At 40.6% G+C, this 18,861-nt stretch overlaps 1 pseudogene; it reads right to left on the bottom strand.

Moving 5' to 3' along the window:
• Positions 1 to 305: 305 nt before the first annotated feature.
• On the bottom strand, positions 306 to 999 carry LOC150056215 (chloride intracellular channel protein 1 pseudogene; annotated as a pseudogene).
• Between the last annotated feature and the right edge of the window lie 17,862 nt (positions 1,000 to 18,861).

Raw genomic sequence — 18,861 nt, 5'->3', positions numbered from 1 at the left:
CTCAAATGGTCAAAATGAAAAGGATTCATTTACAAACAAAGGATGCGCATGAAAACTGTATAAATTTTTTCATTCTGTATTTTATTACTGAAATACATTGCCTTACCTCTCCCAAGCCACAATAAAAATCTTACCCTTATCCCCTTTTTTTCCTCATCCCTACCACCCCCCCCCCCATCTCTGCATACGTGTCCCAGGATTCTGCCTACTGGCAGTGTTGGAGTGTGTTCATTTGGATAGCAATGTGGAAACAACCCAGGTCTCTGTGCAGAGTGTGAAGGGGAGGATATTGCTCTAGGAGGAATTTACTTGAGGGCCTTGGCCACTTGCTCATAGGTCAACTCTCTCTTCATCTGGACAGGTGGAGGCAAATTCTTCCCGAGCATAGGTATTGCTCAAGTACCGATGTATCCTCGAAAAGCTTCAGGGATGGTGAATCCCCTGTACTTCTTACACCACCTGTACTAAGTGGAGTTTTGGCAATAGGTTGCAGTCAGCCAGGGTGAGCTCATTGCCTTCCCGAAATTTTCTTTGAGAGATGCCCTCATCTTCTGCACTTGTTTCATCCACTGCTTCAGGTAACTGCATAAGATCTTCAGGGCTTTCAGGAGTCCCTTCTCCAGATTATTACTGAATACTGGGTTTGAATTCTTGATGTAGGGAGAACATTTAGCACCTATGTCCATGCCAGCTGTGTTAGACTCAGGGTTCAGAGCTGCCAGTTATGTGTACCTGGGTGGGCACAACACTGCAACCAGAAGTTCCTCAGTCTTGTTGGTGTCTGTGTGGATTTCATAGAGCAGGAATGGGAGATGTACCCTGAACACAGCTTCTGCACCATCTCGGTCTGCCTTTGGTGTCAACAGTGGTGACATTGAAGGTGACTCCTTTGAGCCATAGTACCAAGAACAATTTCTGGGAGAAGAGGTAGTTCCCAATCTTGGCCCCATCACTGCCAGCCTTCACGAACATTTTGACCTGGGGCTGTTTTTCGGCCATGGTTGCATCAGAGACCCTCTGCACAATCTTTCCGATTTTTTTTTGTTTTGTTTTGTTTTTTGTAAATTAGAAAGTGTGCCGGGGCCAGCCGGCAGCGAACCTGGATTCCTGAAACAGGGGGCAGGGACTGGGAAAAAAATAGAAGAGAGACAAACAGATGGGGTTCGGGAGGACCACAGCCCAAGTCAGCAGCTCAAGAAGGCTGTGAGGTTAAGACTGCAGCCTCGTTTATTTCCAAATCAAGGAAACCAGGGAACTGCCAGGGGTTACAGTCATATGGTAAACCAGGGAACTGCCAGGGGTTACAGTCATATGGTAAACCAGGGAACTGCCAGGGGTTACAGTCATATGGTAAATCAGGAAACTGCCAGGGGTTACAGTCATATGGTAAATCAGGGAACTGTTGGGGGTTACAGTCATATGGTAAATCAGGGAACTGTTGGGGGTTACAGTCATATGGTAAATCAGGGAACTGCCAGGGGTTACAGTCATATGGTAAATCAGGGAACTGCCGGGGGTTACAGTCATATGGTAAATCAGGGAACTGTTGGGGGTTACAGTCATATGGTAAATCAGGGAACTGCCAGGGGTTACAGTCATATGGTAAATCAGGGAACTGCCAGGGGTTACAGTCATATGGTAAATCAGGGAACTGCCAGGGGTTACATTCATGTGGTAAATCAGGGAACTGTTGGGGGTTACATTCTTGCAAAGTGTTAGATTTCAGATCAGAGAAGCAGGACAAGGCTAAAAAACAATAAAGCAATAAATCAATGAATCAAAGAGATCAGAAAGTTCACAATACAGACAGTGTAGCGTCAGAAGTTCCTAGGCATGGCACCAGCTCGCTTCTTAGTGTGCAGATTCAAGGGACAGCCTGGCTCCACACTCTGGCTCCCAACAGATTTACATGCTAAAAAAGGAGCTATGTAATCTTTCAAAATTAAGTATTAAAATCCCTTGTGTTGGGACTGGGAGTTTGGCCTAGTGGTAGTAGAGTGCTTGCCTAGCATGCACAAAGACCTGGGTTTGATTCCTCAGTACCACATACCTAGAAAAAGCTGGAAAGTGGTGTTGTAGCTCAAGTAATGGAGCTCTAGACTTGAGAAAACCCAAGCATGGTGCTCAGATCCTGAGCTCAAGCCCAGGACTGTGTTAAAAAATCATCTTTTTTATAAATAGTTCATTCCTAATTTCCATTTTCACCTCCACTGCGTTTAAGATCCTGCAAGGTGTGGTGTCACAGACTCCAGTCTTACGTACATGAAAGGTGAACTGTGTGTTCTTCCCGCCAGCTGGTCTTCTGGCTGTCTGTGGAAAGGAGCATCTCTCCTGGGGTGGACAATGATGCATTTCCCTGGCACATTTCTAATTCTTTCCATTCCAGAAAAGTTCTGGCATAGGTTAAGTTCAGTTTTCTTTTAGGGGGTGAGCATCCCTGTGTCTGATGGCTTGCTCTGGCTGCTCTTTAGGCACACTTCAAGGGGGTATGCCTCACGGGCCTCCAGCCAGGTCCACAAGGACCCAGCACAGAATCAAGATATGTTGCCTGCTTGATGGCCTTAACAGCTGCTTTTCTGGCCAGGTGCTGGAGACTCACACCTGTAGTTACACTCCTAGTTACTCAGGAGGCCTAGATCTGAGGACCATGATTCAAAGCCAGCCCAAACAGGAAAGGCCCTAAGACTTTTGCCTCCATTTAACCACCCCAAAAAAGCCAAAGAAGTGGGGCTGTGGTAGAGTACAAGCCTTGAGCACAAAACCTCATGAACAGTGCCCAAGCTCTGGAATGCCAGGACAGGCACAAAATAAAAAAGCTCCTTTTCTTGGAGATGTAATGATGTTTTTAGTGACTGGTGACCATTTACAAGGGAAAGAGAATTTCACCTTTGCCCACTCTCTCCTTTTCCATCTTTGGCTTTTCAAGGACAGGTTTTCCAGCAGTTCTCTGCACTTGGGGAAAATTGACTTTAGAGGACAGCCAAGGAGATGAAGGACAAAGCCCTCAGGCTAATGGAAGTAGAGCCATTTCTTAGAATGCTGAGCCTGTATGATCTCCCCAGACCTTCAGCTTTCTTTGCAGCTAGCTTGCCTACATGATGAGATCCTACGAGTTAAGTTTTGGCCAAAGAACTGTGAGCCAAAATACTGTGTGCTACTTCTAGATTATGCCTTGAAGGGAAGATGTAATTCCCTTCTTTCTGAGGCAGTAAAAATGGAAGTGAGGAGCTGGGAGTGAACTATCTGGGTCATGAAAATGAGGGCAGCATTCAACACGTGATAGAGCAACAAGAGAGAAGGAGAGTGCTGAGCCCGTGACCGTGTTGCAAAAGAAAAATACTCTTGCATGGGGTGGCTCACAATTGTCATCCTAACTTTACTAGCAGATAAGATCAGGCAGATCCTGGTTCAAGGGTAGCTCAGGCAAAAAGATCTGAACTCCTTATCTCAACCAATAAAAAGCTGGTACACTCTTGTTATCCTAGCCATGTGGCAATCATAAATAGAATTATGGTCTAATTCAGACTGGGTAAAGAGACTATCAAAAAGAAATAACTAAAGTAGCCAGGTGCCTGTGGCTCATGCCTGTAATTCTAGCAACTTTGGAGGCTGAGATCTGAAGTTCAAAATTCAATGCCAAGCCCAGAGAGTAAAGTCCATGAAACTTTTATTTCCAATTAACCACTCAAAAACCAGAACTGGCACTCTGGCTCAAAATGATAGAGCACTAGCCTTGAGCTGAAGAGTCCAGGTCCAGAGTTCAAGCCCCATGGCCAACAGAAAAAAAATATATAAATAACTAAAGCAAAAAAAAGGACTGATGATGGGACCAGGAGTTTGGCCTAGTGGTAGAGTGCTTGCCTAGCATGCATGAAGACCCGGGTTCAATTCCTCGGTACCATATACATAGAAAAAAAGCCAGAAGTGGTGCTGAGGCTCAAGTGGTAGAGCTCTAGCCTTGAGAAAGTCCAAGGACAGTGCTCAGGCCCTGAGCTCAAGCCCAGGACTGGCAAAAAAAAAAAAAAAAAAGAAAAGAAAAAACCCAGAAGTGGTGCTGAGGCTCAAGTGGTAGAGCTCTAACCTTGAGAAGCCCAGGACTGGCAAAAAATAAATAAATAAATAAAAATAAAAGGACTAATGGCCTCAAGTGCCAGGCCCTGAGTTTAATTCCCCCAAAACACAAAGCAAGCAAACACAAAATGGTTATTGTACCCTCATAGGAAAAAGAAATAATTTCTTAAGGCTCTGGGATACCATTTTCTACCTGCAAGAGTGCGTTTCCTGCCTGTGGAAACTTTCTAAAGTTCCTTTCAGGCTGCTCTCACAACACCCCCTGTCACATAGTAATTAACTAGGCTGGGTCAAGGTACAGTTTGTCCTGTACTTCATGCTCCATTTTCTCTCTCCACTCTGTGACGAGGTCTTCATGGTCTCTGTGAATAGCCTTGTACAATATTCTTTCTCTCCTTGGATTCTCTATGTTGAGCTTCCAGTCAATACCTTCTTCCATCCCTCCCTTTCAGCTCTGTCATTAAGTTCACCACCTGCTGACCTATCTTCTTTGGGCAGCAATTCTGTGGTTTTGGTCTCTCATTCCCAACTGACTTGTGGCGCAGTAGATCAGAAATAATTTTTACTGCTCAGAAAACTCAGTCTCCCTTATATAAGTAAAAGCCTTTCTCACTTAAAACTACTGGGAAGATTGCTTTCCTAATTAAAACCAACACATTCTCACTGTCTAATCTGAGAGTACAGCCACTTCTGGGAGAACTAACTAGCTGGATCTGAACAGCACACATCAGAAGAAAGGAGGCAAGAAAGGTGGTTGTGGGGACTTGAGAGTCACCCACTTAAAACAGAGAAAAGAATATTTTTTCAATGGAACACACAGCAAACCAAGGCTTCTAGGGGCATCAGAATGATACTGCAGGAGGCCCTAGCAGTGTCTTCCCAAAAAGTAGAGTGAAGATGGGAAGCATTGCTTGACAACTTGATTGTAGATGGTATTTGGGGTGTCTCTCAGCAGACTGCAGAACTCCAGAGACGAGGAAAAAGTTTAAGGACAAGATTTCTGGCCCTAGTGCAGTGACTCTTAACTGCAGTTGATTTTTGTCTCCTGAGGGTCAAGTGGCAATATCAGCAGACATTTTCAGTTTGTAAAATTGGGGGATGCTATTGGCATGTAAGGAGTAGAAGATAGGGATGCTGCCAGTAACCTTACAATACACAATAAAGCTCTAAAATACAGATGTTAATACAAATTACAATACCACAGAGCCCAAATGTCACTAGTGCTCAGGCTGAAAAGCTCTGCCCAAATAATAGGGCATACCCTCTTTTCCACAGATGCTACAGGTCCTAATGCAAAAGCTAAGATATCCAATTGAGATAGGAAAGTTGCTGTGGTACATGCTTATAAATTCAGCACCTTGGAAGCTGAGGCAGGAGGATGAAAAGTTGGAGGACAGCCTGAACTATATACGGAGGTCTTGTTTAAAATGAAAGAAGGGAGGGAAAGAAGAAAAGAAAGAAAGAAAGAAAGAAAGAAAGAAAGAAAGAAAGAAAGAAAGAAAGAGAACGGAAGGAAGGAAGGAAGGAAGGAAGGAAGGAAGGAAGGAAGGAAGGAAGAAAGAAAGAAAGAAAGAAAGAAAGAAAGAAAGAAAGAAAGAAAGAATGGAAGGATAGAGGAAGGAAGATCAAGGAAGAAAGAAATAAAAAGGAAGGGAGAGAAGGAGGAAGGAAGGAAATCTTGGCTCTGGTGATCAGAATGGGGCTGCAGGTTAGAGTAGCATGTCTAAAACCGGAGTACAAGGTCATAGCCATTTTAAAAATAGAGTGAATTAATCCTCATTTCCCAGGGTAGGACAGTGTCACAACCCATGGCTACTGGAGAAAAGACAATAACAGACACCAGACCATGGAGGTTTGGGTTCCCTGGAGGACCCAACAAAGCCAGGATTCCTGGATCAGGAATCCTGACCCATGGAAACTGTGAGGTAGTAATTGTACATGGTTGATTCTGCAACATTTTGGGGTAATGATATATGCTGTGACAGATAACTCATGAAAACTAGTATAAATTTCAGCGTTGAACATCCCAACAGGTGAGCCAGACAATACATGGAGTACAGATTCCAGGTGACCCCAAGATATGGCTCCTTCAACTATTGGGGATGCCACAGGCAAGTAGACCTGGGATAACTAGAGAACAAGGGCAGATGTCCCAGCCAAAGGCAAACATCCCCACTGTTTATTCTTAGTGTGATGCATAAGACTTTTTTATTCTATTTTTTGATTTAATTTTATTAAAGAATTTATTAACGTTGATTTTTACATCATATTTCAAGTGTCATGTTTAACAAACAAGTATTCAAGAAGGGAATCTCTGTATACAATCATTGGCACTTAGATTTTAAAACATAATTAAAATTAAGCTGAGGGTTTGCATGTCATAGGTACATATTAATGTAATAAAACATTATGCCTATGTAGTTATATTTATATCTCCAAGACCATGTCCATAACATTGGGTATCCAACTACTGAGTCATTGCTCTTGTACTGTTTGGATCTAATATCCACATATTAAGGAGACCATGGGCCTTTTGTTCCTTTGGTCTTGACTTATCTCACTCAACATGATTCCACTCTAGCTTCATCCACTTCCCAGTGTCTGTTGGCTATGTAGAATTCCATTATATATATATATATATACATATATATATCACATTTTTGTATCCATTCATCTGCAGTATGGCATCTGGGTTGTGTCCATTGCTTGCCTATTGTGAATAATGCAGAGATGAACATAGCTGAGCAGGTGTCCTTATCATATCCTGGGTTATGATGTTCAGGGTAGATGCCCAGAAGTGGTATGGTGGGATTGTAGGGAAGGTCAATTTTCACTTCTTTAAGAAACCTTCACACTGCTTTCCAGAGTGGCTGAACTAGCTTACAATCCCACCAGCAGTGCATTAGGGTTCCTTTTTCTCCACAACCCCGCCAGCATCTGTCATTGTCTGAGTTCAAAATCTTGGCCATTCTTGTTGGGGTAAGGTGGTATCTTAGGGTTGTTTTTATTTGCATTTCCTTTATGACCATGGATGATGAGCATTTTCTCATATACTTTTCTGCCATTTAACCTTTTCTTTTAATAAGATGCTCTTTAGTTCCCTTGACAATTTAGTGATTGGTTTGTTGGGTTTGGGGTGGGGATTAGTTTCTTGAGTTCCCTGTAGATATTGGACATGAAACATTTGTCTGATGTATTATTGGTAAATATCTTTTCCCAGTTGGTTGGCTGTCTTTCTACTTTAGTAGTTATGCTTTTGTCTGTGCAGAAACTTTTTATTTTTAGGTAGTCCCAGTTGTCAAGTCTCTCTCCAGTCTGTTGTGACCCTGGGACTCTGTTCAAGAAGTTTTTGCTTGTGAATAAGAGTTTCAGTGTCTTTCCTACTCTATCATGTAACAGTTTCAAGGTTTCTGGTCTGATATTGAGGTCTTTGATCCATTTTGAGTTAATGCTTGTGCATGGCGAAAGGCTAGGGTCAATTTTTAGTTTTCTGCATGTGGCTGCCCAGTTTTACCAGCACCAATAATTGAATAGACTGTGTTTGTTCCATTGCATATCTTTGTCTTCTTTGTCAAAGAAAAGTTGACTCTAGATATGTGGTTTTATTTCTGGATCTTCTATTCTATTCCATTGATCTTCTGATCTATTTTTGTACCAATACCATGAAGTTTTTGTTATTATGGCTCTATAGTAGAGTTTGAAGTCTGGTATTGTAATACCACCTGCATTGGTCTTTTTGCCTGATATTGTTTTGGCTCTTCTAGGTTCCATATGAACCTTTGGATTATACCTTCTATTCTTCAGTAAAGAATGTCTTTGGGCTTTTGATGGGGATTTCATTGAATTTGTATATCAATTTTGGTAGCATGGCCATTTTCACTATATTGGTTCTCCCTTCCCATGAGTATGCATAAGACTTTTGCTTCTTGTGTGTGTCATGTGGGAAAGACACAGAAGCACAGACTATAGGATAATTTTTATTCCTTCTGGAATCTATTTACTGTTCATGTTTTCTGGAACAATGCTTTTCAGTGTTCATATTTTTCAACATTCATAGTTTTTGATAACTGGTTCAAATGTGAATCCTCAGGATCCATCTCAGACCTAACATAGTGGATCTTTCAGGAGTGAGGTTCTGCAACAAGGTATGTTAAAAGGCCTTCCAGAGAGTTCTGAGATACACTAAAGTCTTAGAAACACTTTTCCAGAAACTTGTGCATTCACTTGTTTTCAAATGCATGAGCAAATATGCTTCAATTTGTGATAGGATTACATTTGGATAAACCCTTCCTAAATACCACAAGTCAAAAAGAAATCATTTCTTGTATGTTAGGGTTAGGCTTTTTGTCACCATGACAAAGTGAGAAAAATCAAGTTAAGGGAAGGAAAGATTTATTTTGGATCTGAGTTTCAGAGGTTACACCCCCTGATTGGCTGGCTGCATTGTTTCAGGGCCTGTGTGAGACAGGACATCATAAACAGAGGATTGAACAGAGCCGCTCACCTCATGGCAGCCAGGAAGCAGTAGTAAGGAAGGGACCAGGGAACCTTATATATCTTTTCTGGACATCCCCCTGAGTAACCTACTTCTTTCAACAGGACCTCTTCCCCAGTGATACCATCATAGTATGACTCCATCAAATCCATTGATCAGGTCAGGACATGCAAGGCCCAACTGTTTTCTCAAAGCTCATCAGTTGACGATCAAGTAGAAGATACTACTTATGCAAATAATGGCATCTACCTGATCTACTAATATATCTTAGCAACTGAGGGTACTGATGAGAAATAATTGTTTTCTCTCAGGATCGTGTTGCTGGTAGGAGCTATGGCTGCTCAGTGTCATGTAAAAGCATCCCACTGCATATCACTGGCCCTGAAAGAGTAGGATTTCAATCAATATGTATTGATGTTGGCAACAGTGTAAAGAAAAAAAAAACCAAGTCACATTGTAAACAGGAGGTCTGTATTCTCTTTCAAGTCTTAATATCTAAGGTGCACTCTTTTAAACCACATATTTGGCTTTGATTCGTCAGGGGATGGGTAACACAGGTGGTGGAAATTCTAGCCCTAACACTCATGTAGCTCAGTAGTCTTTCTTCCATTTTTTCCCTTCTCATATAGCCTAAGAATTCCTCCACTATGTCTCTCTAGAGCACTAGCACCACCCAGTTCATGCCTGGTGTCAACATCTTAGGTTCTGTGCATGTTTTCCTGCCTGCTCTTTCCCTTTGTTTTTCAGGTCATGTGCTTCTGCCTGTATCCCAGTAGATGATCACCCAGATCAGCCAGGTACCTCCATGGAAAATTCCATCTTCAGGAAGCCTGTGTCTCTAGATTTTTACCTTCTTTAGTAGCTCTTTTCTCTTTTTACAATCAATTCAGCCAAGTATTTCAAAGGATGTTCAAAATATATATTTTGTCTAGAATGTTAGTTGCATATTAGCAATTACTCTCTGAATATATTGTGTTTCATGTGACCTAAAATGAAGGTGACCATACTCACAACATAATCATTGTCTTTTTCTAAACTTTTTAAGTTGAAGACTTATTTTGGTTCCCTTCAATCATCCTTGGTATTGGTTTCAGATTTTTTGAGAGAAGGTCTTGCCACGTACTTAAGGTTGGCTTAGAGTTGGCAATCCTCTTGAGTGCTGGAATTAAAAGGACTATAGGACTATGTCATTGTACCTGGCTTTTCTTATTTTTAAGTATTTACTTCTTTTTGGACAATACTGGAGTTTGAACTCAAGACCTTGCACTAGATCAGCCACACATTCTGTATATCACCATTTCAGTTATACATTTCCCTCTGATTACAACTTTGTATTATAATACTGGTAATGCTAAGTTGCATTACTAGTTGAAATGCAAAAGGCTCTGTATGTATCATTTTCTCAATTGTCACAAAGCTCAACAAGTGTGTACTATCATTATTCATTTTATCAATAAGGAAAAGCCAAGCAATTTTCTTGCAATCACAAAGGATAGCTAACATGCAGGGAAGCTAAGATTCCAATCCAGATCTATCCATGTTCAAAATAAGATGTTCCTTTTAAAACTTTGTAACACATTATTGTTAATTATACTCACCCTGCTGTGCAATAGAAAACTAATACATTCCTCCAGTCTAACTGTAACTTAAGACATACTGGCCAATTGCTCCTAGCTGTACCTTTCCCAGCTTCTGGTAACTATTTTTTTGTCTTTTATTTATGCATAATGCTTGTTGTACCACTCATTTACTCTCTATTAATATACACATGGATGAAAATAGTTCTGTGCCCTATAAATATGTGCAACTATTATGTGTCAATAACAGATAAATTTGTAGCCAGGCAGTTTCCTAGCTGCTTCACAAGACCCCATTTCAAGAGATAGCTGGTATGGTGACAGATCTATTATCCCAGCTATGTAGGAGACTGAGATCAGGTAGATAATGGTTCCAGGACAGCCTGAGCAAAAATTTCACAAGATGTCATTTCAATGGAAGAATCTGGACACCGTATTGCACAGATGTTATCTTAGCCAAGTCAGGAGATACTGAATTGGAGGAATGTGGGTTGGAGAAAAAAAGACAATTAGTGTCAAAAAGGAAAGCCAAGTGAGGGCAAAAAAAAAGCAACATATTTGTGTTTAAGGTATTAAAATAATAGTTTCCTAGCTGGGTGTCTGTGGCTCATGCCTACAATCCTAGCTACTCAGGAGGCTGAGATCTCAGGATCTGGGTTCAAAGCCAGCCTGGGTAGGAAAATCCGTGACTGTTATCTCCAACTAACTACCAGAAAATTGGAAGTGGTGCTGTGGCTCAACTGATAGAGCACTAGCCTTGAGCTGAAGCACTCAGGGACAGTTCCCAGGCCCAGAGTTCAAGCCCCATGACTGACCAAAAAAAAAGTTTCCCTATAATTTGATCTAAGAACACTGTACTCAGTGGATCATGCCTATGAACTCAGTTACTTAAGAGATAAAGATGGAGAGATGGAGGTTCACAGTCAGCCAGTACAAAAAAAAAGTTAGTGAGATCTCTATCTTGACAAAAAAAAAAAAAAAGCTTGGTACAGTGGTACAAACCTGTCATCCCAGCTATACAGGAGGTATAAATAGAAGGATTGTGGTGCAAAGCTGACCTAGGAAAAACAATGCCCTACCTTAAAAACAAAACAAACACACAAACAAAACAAGCTTAAAAGGTTGGGAGATTGAAGTGGTTCAAGTGTTAAGCCTAGCAGGTATGAGACCTGGAGGTCAAAACCTCAATATCACAGGGCTGGGAGTTTGGCCTAGTGGCAGAGTGCTTGCCTAGCATGCATGAAGACCTGGGTTCAATTCCTCCATACCACATACATAGAAAAGGCTGGACGTGGTGCTTTGGCTCAAGTGGTAGAGCTCTAGCCTTGAGAAAATCCAATGTCAGTGCTCAAGAAAAAAAACCCTCAATATCATTTTAAAAAATTACATTTTGAACTAAGGAAAATGACAGGTATTAAGGAAGGAATAAATAACAGCCCAGACAAATCCAGAGAGCACTGTGCAGAAGAGAACCGTAGGCAAATAATAATAGGTGCTCACATATGCCACCTGTGTCCAGGCACAAATGCTGGGAGCAAGTCTTCCTTCCCAGCCTGATTCAATTTGTTATTAATTCATGCTTTCCCAGCAATACATATTAAAACAAAAATTTTAATCTAAAAGGGCTATATATTTTAAATATATAGGATATGATCACTAAACACATTTTTAGCCCCAAATTAATACAATCTCTCTACTGTATCTGTAGGAGTTGAGTTTCAAAAAACTATCCACAAACAACAGTCTGAAGATGCCCAAGTACACCAAGCAATGGTGTAGTATTTGCAAACTTGAAGCCATCTCTACATTACTTTAAATACCTGATAAAATGTAAATACTCTGTATGCCATTATTGTAGGTGTTGTTTAAGGAACTACACAAGGAACAAAGCCCACATGTTCAGTATATTTTTGAAAATGTTTCAGTCTCTGGTTGATGGAGTTCACCGGTGCAGAGCCTGTGGTTCTGGAAGGCCCACTGTAATCTTTTTGCTAGTCCCAAACCTTGGCTCTAGACCAATTTAGCTTCTTGCTTTTATTATTTGCAACAGAATCCAAGATTTGGAGTGAATAAAAGAGCTGAGCAGGAAGATAACTCCTGATTATATTGTCTCTGTGCCTTGTGCATTTTTCCTTTTTGTCTCTCCCCAGGTAGAAAAGCAGTTACTCTCACTTATGCTAAATCAAGCTGTTCCCCCCACGGTGGTCATGTAAATCCTGGCACCAAGCATGTGAGCTGAACAAAGTCAGGACTGTGGGAGGCTTTCTCATAAGAGCAATAGGCGGCTTGCAAGCCCCAAACTGTTCCCTCCATTTTCTCCCAAAAATACAGGGTTCTATTCATCAAAAACTTTTATATATTCTTGTGATTTTTTTTCTCCCTTACAACAACAGGGGGGAAAAAGCCAACATGATATGCAGGCAAAGAATAACAACTCCTGGTCTACAAAGCATGCCATCTTTTCATTTCCCAGAGTAGACAAATACTCTAGAGAGAGGACAAGTGGGGAGGCTTGGCGTCGACTGTGCTCAGCGGACAAAAACATCCTCGGCAAGGAGAGATCTGACCTCCAATTACACTCCTAACTGATTCTGTCTCCTTTTTGGACATCCATTGAACAAAATGAATTACCCAAAGGCTAAGTGTATGTAAGAGGTGATGTAATTTAATTTTAATGTAATTTCTAAATATTGGCTTTCTCTTAATTTCTTCTCTGCAATACTTCACAGTAACTTAGACCCTATTCTATTCTCTTTCCTGTTTCTTCTTAATCTTTAAGAATAATCTTTTGAGGTTGAGGATGTGGCTCAAATGGTAAATCAATAGTCTAGTAAACACAAGGCCATGAGTTCAATCCTGAGTATTGTGCATATGCATCTTAAAATGATATGTCCATAGCTACTTAGGAGGCTAAGATCTGAGGATCACAGTTCAAAGCCAGCCCAGGCACTAAAGTCTGTGAAACTCTCTCTCTCTCTCTCTCTCTCTCTCTCTCTCTCTCTCTCTATATATATATATATATATATATATATATATATATATTACTGCAATTAATAGAAGGGTTACATTATATTCACCAGTTAGAAGGTGCATTACTTCACAAACACAGATACCTTTCTCATGTTTTGGTCTCCATTTCCCTCTCCCCACACCCGCCCCTCAAGTCTGTGAGACTCTTATCTCCAATTAACCACTAGAAAACTGAAAGTAGTGCTGTGGCTTGAGGAGTAGGGTGGTAACCTTGAGCTGAAGAGCCCAGGGACAGCACCCAGGCCCAGAGTTCAAGCCTCATGACCAAAAAAATAAAAGAAAAGAAAAGACATGTCCATTCTAAGTCCAAATTCTTATATCTTTAGAATATTTTCTTTACTTATAGAAAGCTGAGTAAGAGAGAGTCCAAAACCCAGAGAACAAGCCTCAGTCCAAGCACACATACCCCCCCAAAAATGTCACTGTATTTTAGGACTACTTAATGAAGGGTGAGCTTTCACTAAAGAGTGCAAAATATCTGGTTGTCTGTGTAGTGTTGCTCACTGGTGAATATCACTAATAGCCATTTACTCATTAGAGAATTGCAAAATGATCATATTCTATTTCTGTCATTCTCTCTTCATTTATTAGCTCAAGTCCATCAATAGAAATGTCTTCTCCTCAATAATTTGTGCTGAGGTGTAATCTCTATAACGAAAGTAGAAAAATGTTTCTGTTTTTTCCCAGAAAGATGAGGTGATTGCCTAGCATTTTTCCAAAGAAGATCAATAGATTTTGCTTGTTTAACATCATTATAAACCCATTGGCTTTAAAATGCTTCAATTCATTGCAACTGTTACCTTAATGATTGAATTGCTCTACATTTGGTCTATAGGAGCCTATTCAAATTGACTTCTTTGACCTTTTCTTGTCATTCTTCAATGGCTTTTTTTTTTGTGTGTGTGTATTTTTTTTTTGCAGATTCTTTGCCTTCAAGTATAACAAGATGTTCTTGGCTTGGTATAAACATAGCCTTTTTCATGGGAAATTTTATTCAGAGGCCACAGAAGCAGTACTAGAATAGATCACTGGCACAAGATTTATCACTGTTTCTGGATCATTTCAGCAGATAAAGTTAGAAGATTTTTAAAAATAATTTTTTATTGTGATTAATAGAAGAGTTACATTATACTCACCAGATAGAAAGTGAAAACTTCACAAACATTGATACCCTTTCTCATGACGTGGTCCCCATTTCTCTCCCACCCTTCCCCTGCTTATCTTGATTTCCCCCTTCCCTATCCAATTTCAAATAACCAATTAAGCACATATAAAATATATCAGATAAAAAGGTGAAATATTGTAACAATATGAGATAACCAAGGGATGGCAAAAGAGATGAGAGATAACATAGTACATTAAGGACAACAGTCACTTATTATATGGCTTTTGTTTCTTTATCCTGGAGGTCCTTACATTTAGTGTCATACTATTTGGCCTAATGTCTCTAGATTTTGTTCTATTGTGAATCTCTGCTAGGAGAGCCCAAGGTTTCTACTGATTATGACAAATGAGGGAGACTATTGGGCCTATGTTTCTTTGAGTCTGGCTTACTTCACTTAATATGATTTTTTCTAAGTCTTTCCATTTCCTTACAAATGGGGCGATATCGTTCTTTCTGACAGCAGCATAGAATTCCATTGCGTATAGATACCACATCTTGTTGATCCACTCATCAACTGAGGGACATCTGAGTTGGTTCCATATCTTTGCTATGGTAAATAGTGCTTCAATGAACATCATTGTGCTAGTGGATTTAGTATGCCCGTGTTTCTGGACGGTTGGGTAAATGCCAAATAGTGGAATTGCTGGGTCGTAGGGGAGCTCTATGTTTAGCCTTTTGAGGAACTGCCATACTGCTTTCCATAGTGGTTGAACGAGTTTGCACTCCCACCAACAGTGTAGTAGGGATCCCTCCTGGCCACATCCCCTCCAGCATCTGTTGTTATTAGTTTTCTTGATCCTGGCCATTCTAACTGGAGTGAGGTGGAATCTCAGAGTTGTTTTGATTTGCATTTCTTTTATGACCAGAGATGTTGAGCATTTCTTCTTCAGAGAAGACTCTCTTTAAGTCTTTGGCCCATTTTTTAATGGGATGGTTGATACTTTGGAGATTAGTTTTTGAGTGGTTCAATTTTTTGAGCTGTTGATATATTTTAGATATGAGGCCTTTGTCCATTGTATGGTTAGTGAAGATCTTCTCCCATTCTGTAGGCTTCCTAATTAATTTACTAGCTATGTCCTTTGCCATACAAAAGCTCTGCAGTTTAATGCAGTCCCACTTATCCAGCCTTCCTCTGATTTGTTGTGTTTTTTAGCCCTTATTGAGAAAGTTTCAACCTGTGCCAAGGAAACCTAGTGTGTCTCCTATTCCTTCTTGTAAAGTTTTCAGTGTGTCGGCTTTTACCTTGAGGTCTTCGATCCATTTGGAGTTAATTCTAGTGCAGGGTGACAAAGAAGGATCCAGCTTTAGTTTTCTGCAGGTGCTTAACCAGTTCTGCCAGCACAACTTGTTGAAGAGGCTGTCTTTCTTCCATTCTATTTTTTTGGCTCCCTTATCAAAGATTAGGTGGCCATAGGTCTGTGGTTTAATATCTGGGTCAAGTTAGAAGATTTTTATGTGCTAGTCCCAGGGCTTGAACTCAGAATTGGGTGCTATCTCTAAGCTTCCCCCCACCACACACACCCACACACAAGACTAGCACTCTAGCACTTGAGCCATTTGAGCTTCATTTCTGGCTTTTCTTATTGATAGTTAATTGGAGATGGAACTCTCACAGACTGTCCTGCCCAAACTGCTTTGTTCAATAAGCCTCAGACTTCAACCTCCTGAGTAGTTAGGATTGCAGAGATAAATCACTGTCACTCAACAGAAAATGTCTTTCAATTGAAAATGCATCATGTATTTATATTTGGAGTTCAAGAGTATATGGTTTTGCTTTTATCTATTTTACATACATAATAATTTAGAATGACTAGACTGATATTACTAACAGTATAACCACTGGATTTTTTTTTTTGCCAGTCCTGGTGCTTGAACTCAGGGCATGGACACTGTCCCTAAACACTTTTTGCTCAAGGCTAGCACTCTACCACTTGAACCACAGCACCACTTCTTTTTCTGTATATGTGGTACCGAAGAATTGGATCCAGAGCTTTGTGCATGCTAGGCAAGCACTCTACCACTAGGCCACTGGCTCCACCACTGGATTTTTAAAAATATCTGGGTCATAACCCAGATACTTGTGAAGCTGATGCTGAAGAATCACAAGTTGGAGGACAGCCTGGGGAACAGGGTGAGATTTATTTAAATAAAGTTTCAAAAGAAGACTTGGGATGTTAACCCACTGGTAGAGTATTTCTTGAGCAGGCTTGAGCCACTGTAGTCAATTTCTAATACCATTTTTTTAAGTTTGTTTTTTGCATTTATACTTCTTTTGGTCTTAGGTTTTAACTCAGCCAAATTATGAAATTTTGAAATAGCTCTTTTCTATGTGGTTAACCCTATTAAATCCACAAGTGGTTTGTAATTTCAACTTTAATTTCATAATAATTTTAATCTTGTAAAAGATTTTGATGATTGTAAAGTCAAATCTCTAAATAAAGTAAATCAGGGCTATGTGGCTTCTAGTTCAATTCCTTTCTCTTTTCGTCCCTTCTACCTTTCTGAGAAGTTGTTAAAGAATTACTTAAACTAGTAAATCTGCAACTTGCAGAAATTACAAAGCACTTGATTCACCAGCATCCCCATCTTCGTCCAAGGTTCATGTCAGACTGCCTTCTTCCCATTTGATTTGCCCAACATGACGGTGATGGCAGTAAAGAGAGTGAAGGCGGTGCATTGGTGAGAGTCTGGTCAGCAGTTGCAAATAGTACCTTGTTTTATTGTGCTTTTTGTGTTTATTAGTGTCACAAAACTGGACATTTTTTCCATTCCTGGGCCTTGAACTCAGAGCCTGAGCACTGTCCTTGGGTTTTCTCAAGGCTAGAGCTCTACCACTTACACCACGACACCATTTCCAGCTTTTCTCTATGTATGTGGTACCGAGGAATTGAACCCAGGTCTTTCTGCATGCTAGGCAAGCATTATCATTAGGCCAAATTCCCTGCCCCTTGCACATTTTTTGTGGCTAGATTCTTTGCTCCCTTTGAATCAAATTGGTTACAACAGAACAACAGCAGCATCAGTCCCTGTATCCTCAGAAGAAAACTTGCAGCCAAGGACTTATTACCATTCTTACCCTAAGAAAGAAATCCCGGAGGAAAACAGCTTAGTCTAGTAACCTGTCCATATCTACATTGAAGATTTTACCTAACTAATGTCATGATCCATAGTAAAACATATGTTTGTAATAGAATTTCATGAGTAGTGGCATAATTGAGAGGGCTAGGTGATTAATAAACTATGAAACTAACATTAACACAAAAAGTTTACTGAGATATAACTCACAAATCATAAATCTGTAGAAAAGCAGCAGCCACATCAGTAACCCCAGAAACACTAGATTCTTTGCCTGGGTAACTGTCATTGTTTCTCCTGTTTCTGTAAATTCTTTTTATCAACCTCCATTAAATTCACAACAAAATGGTGGCCCATATGGGAAGACTTGGAGAATTATTTCCATTTCCTATCAGGACCCTTGGTGATGCTGCACTCAGACTTGGAGACAACTTACAAGTCTTTAACCAGGGACACTCCCCGATGATTCCCCAAGGTCTCTTCTCAAATACCTGGAACCTATTGCCATTAGGGGTGAAGGATGTGAAATTCAGACTCCCTAGGGGAACTTCTCTGGAATTTTTAGGACTCTAGAAGAAGCAATTCTGTTAAAATCCAAACACTGGAGGAAAGACAAGTCTACCCATCTGCAGTTTGCAAATGTGAAAACTCTTGTCTTCTCCATTTCAAACCCTCACTTCCACCACACTTTTTATTTCCAAATTCTTTTTATCACCTTCTCAGATAGCATCATCTGTGGGAGGAATTTCAATGCTGATGGCCATAGAGTTACACATAATCTACAGCATGGGTTTCTTCCTGTTGGGGTCCTTCGTCCCCGGTCCCCCTCTACTAGTAGGGGGATGGGAAAAAAACACACCCCAACCAGTCCAGGCCGCGAGAGGAAGGGGCCCACTGTCCTCCCGCACCCAGCCTTCTTACCCTGGAGCACGAACAGAGACACCACGCAGCTTCATCAAGACAAGAAGAGCTCTCTCCTCTTTATTCCCTAAATCCCTCCTCCTTATATTGGGTGAGGGAGCCTATCAGTATACAAGATGGACAGGACAAAGAGGTCCACGTGTTTTATCTGTACTACAAGCCTCAGCAGAAAGTTATTAGACATGGCGTTACTCGGCCCCCAACACTTCCCTCCCATGCCTCTTCATCCCCTGCATGATGCTTCCAAACAATGTCTCCCCAGACTGCTCTATAATTGGCTAGGACAACAAATACAGCCAGCTAGATATAGTTATACTTGCTAATTGCTTCTATAAGACACTCATCCATTAAAATCAGGATTGCTATTTTTTTGTTCTGTCAGGGGTGAATGTGGAGGAAGTCCCTCCCTTAAGGAGATGTAGTGGAAAGAAAAATAGGAAGGGTCAAGCCAAGCACATGAGGTGGGTCATATGGAACACATACTTCACTTCTTTTTCCTTCCTCCATTAAATGTTCACAAAGTATAG

This window comes from Megascapheus bottae, chromosome 12, assembly GCF_031878675.1.
Source record: "Megascapheus bottae isolate mThoBot1 chromosome 12, mThoBot2.hap1, whole genome shotgun sequence".
Classification (NCBI taxonomy): Eukaryota; Metazoa; Chordata; class Mammalia; order Rodentia; family Geomyidae; genus Megascapheus; species Megascapheus bottae.
This window is presented reverse-complemented; position numbering and strand designations above follow the sequence as displayed.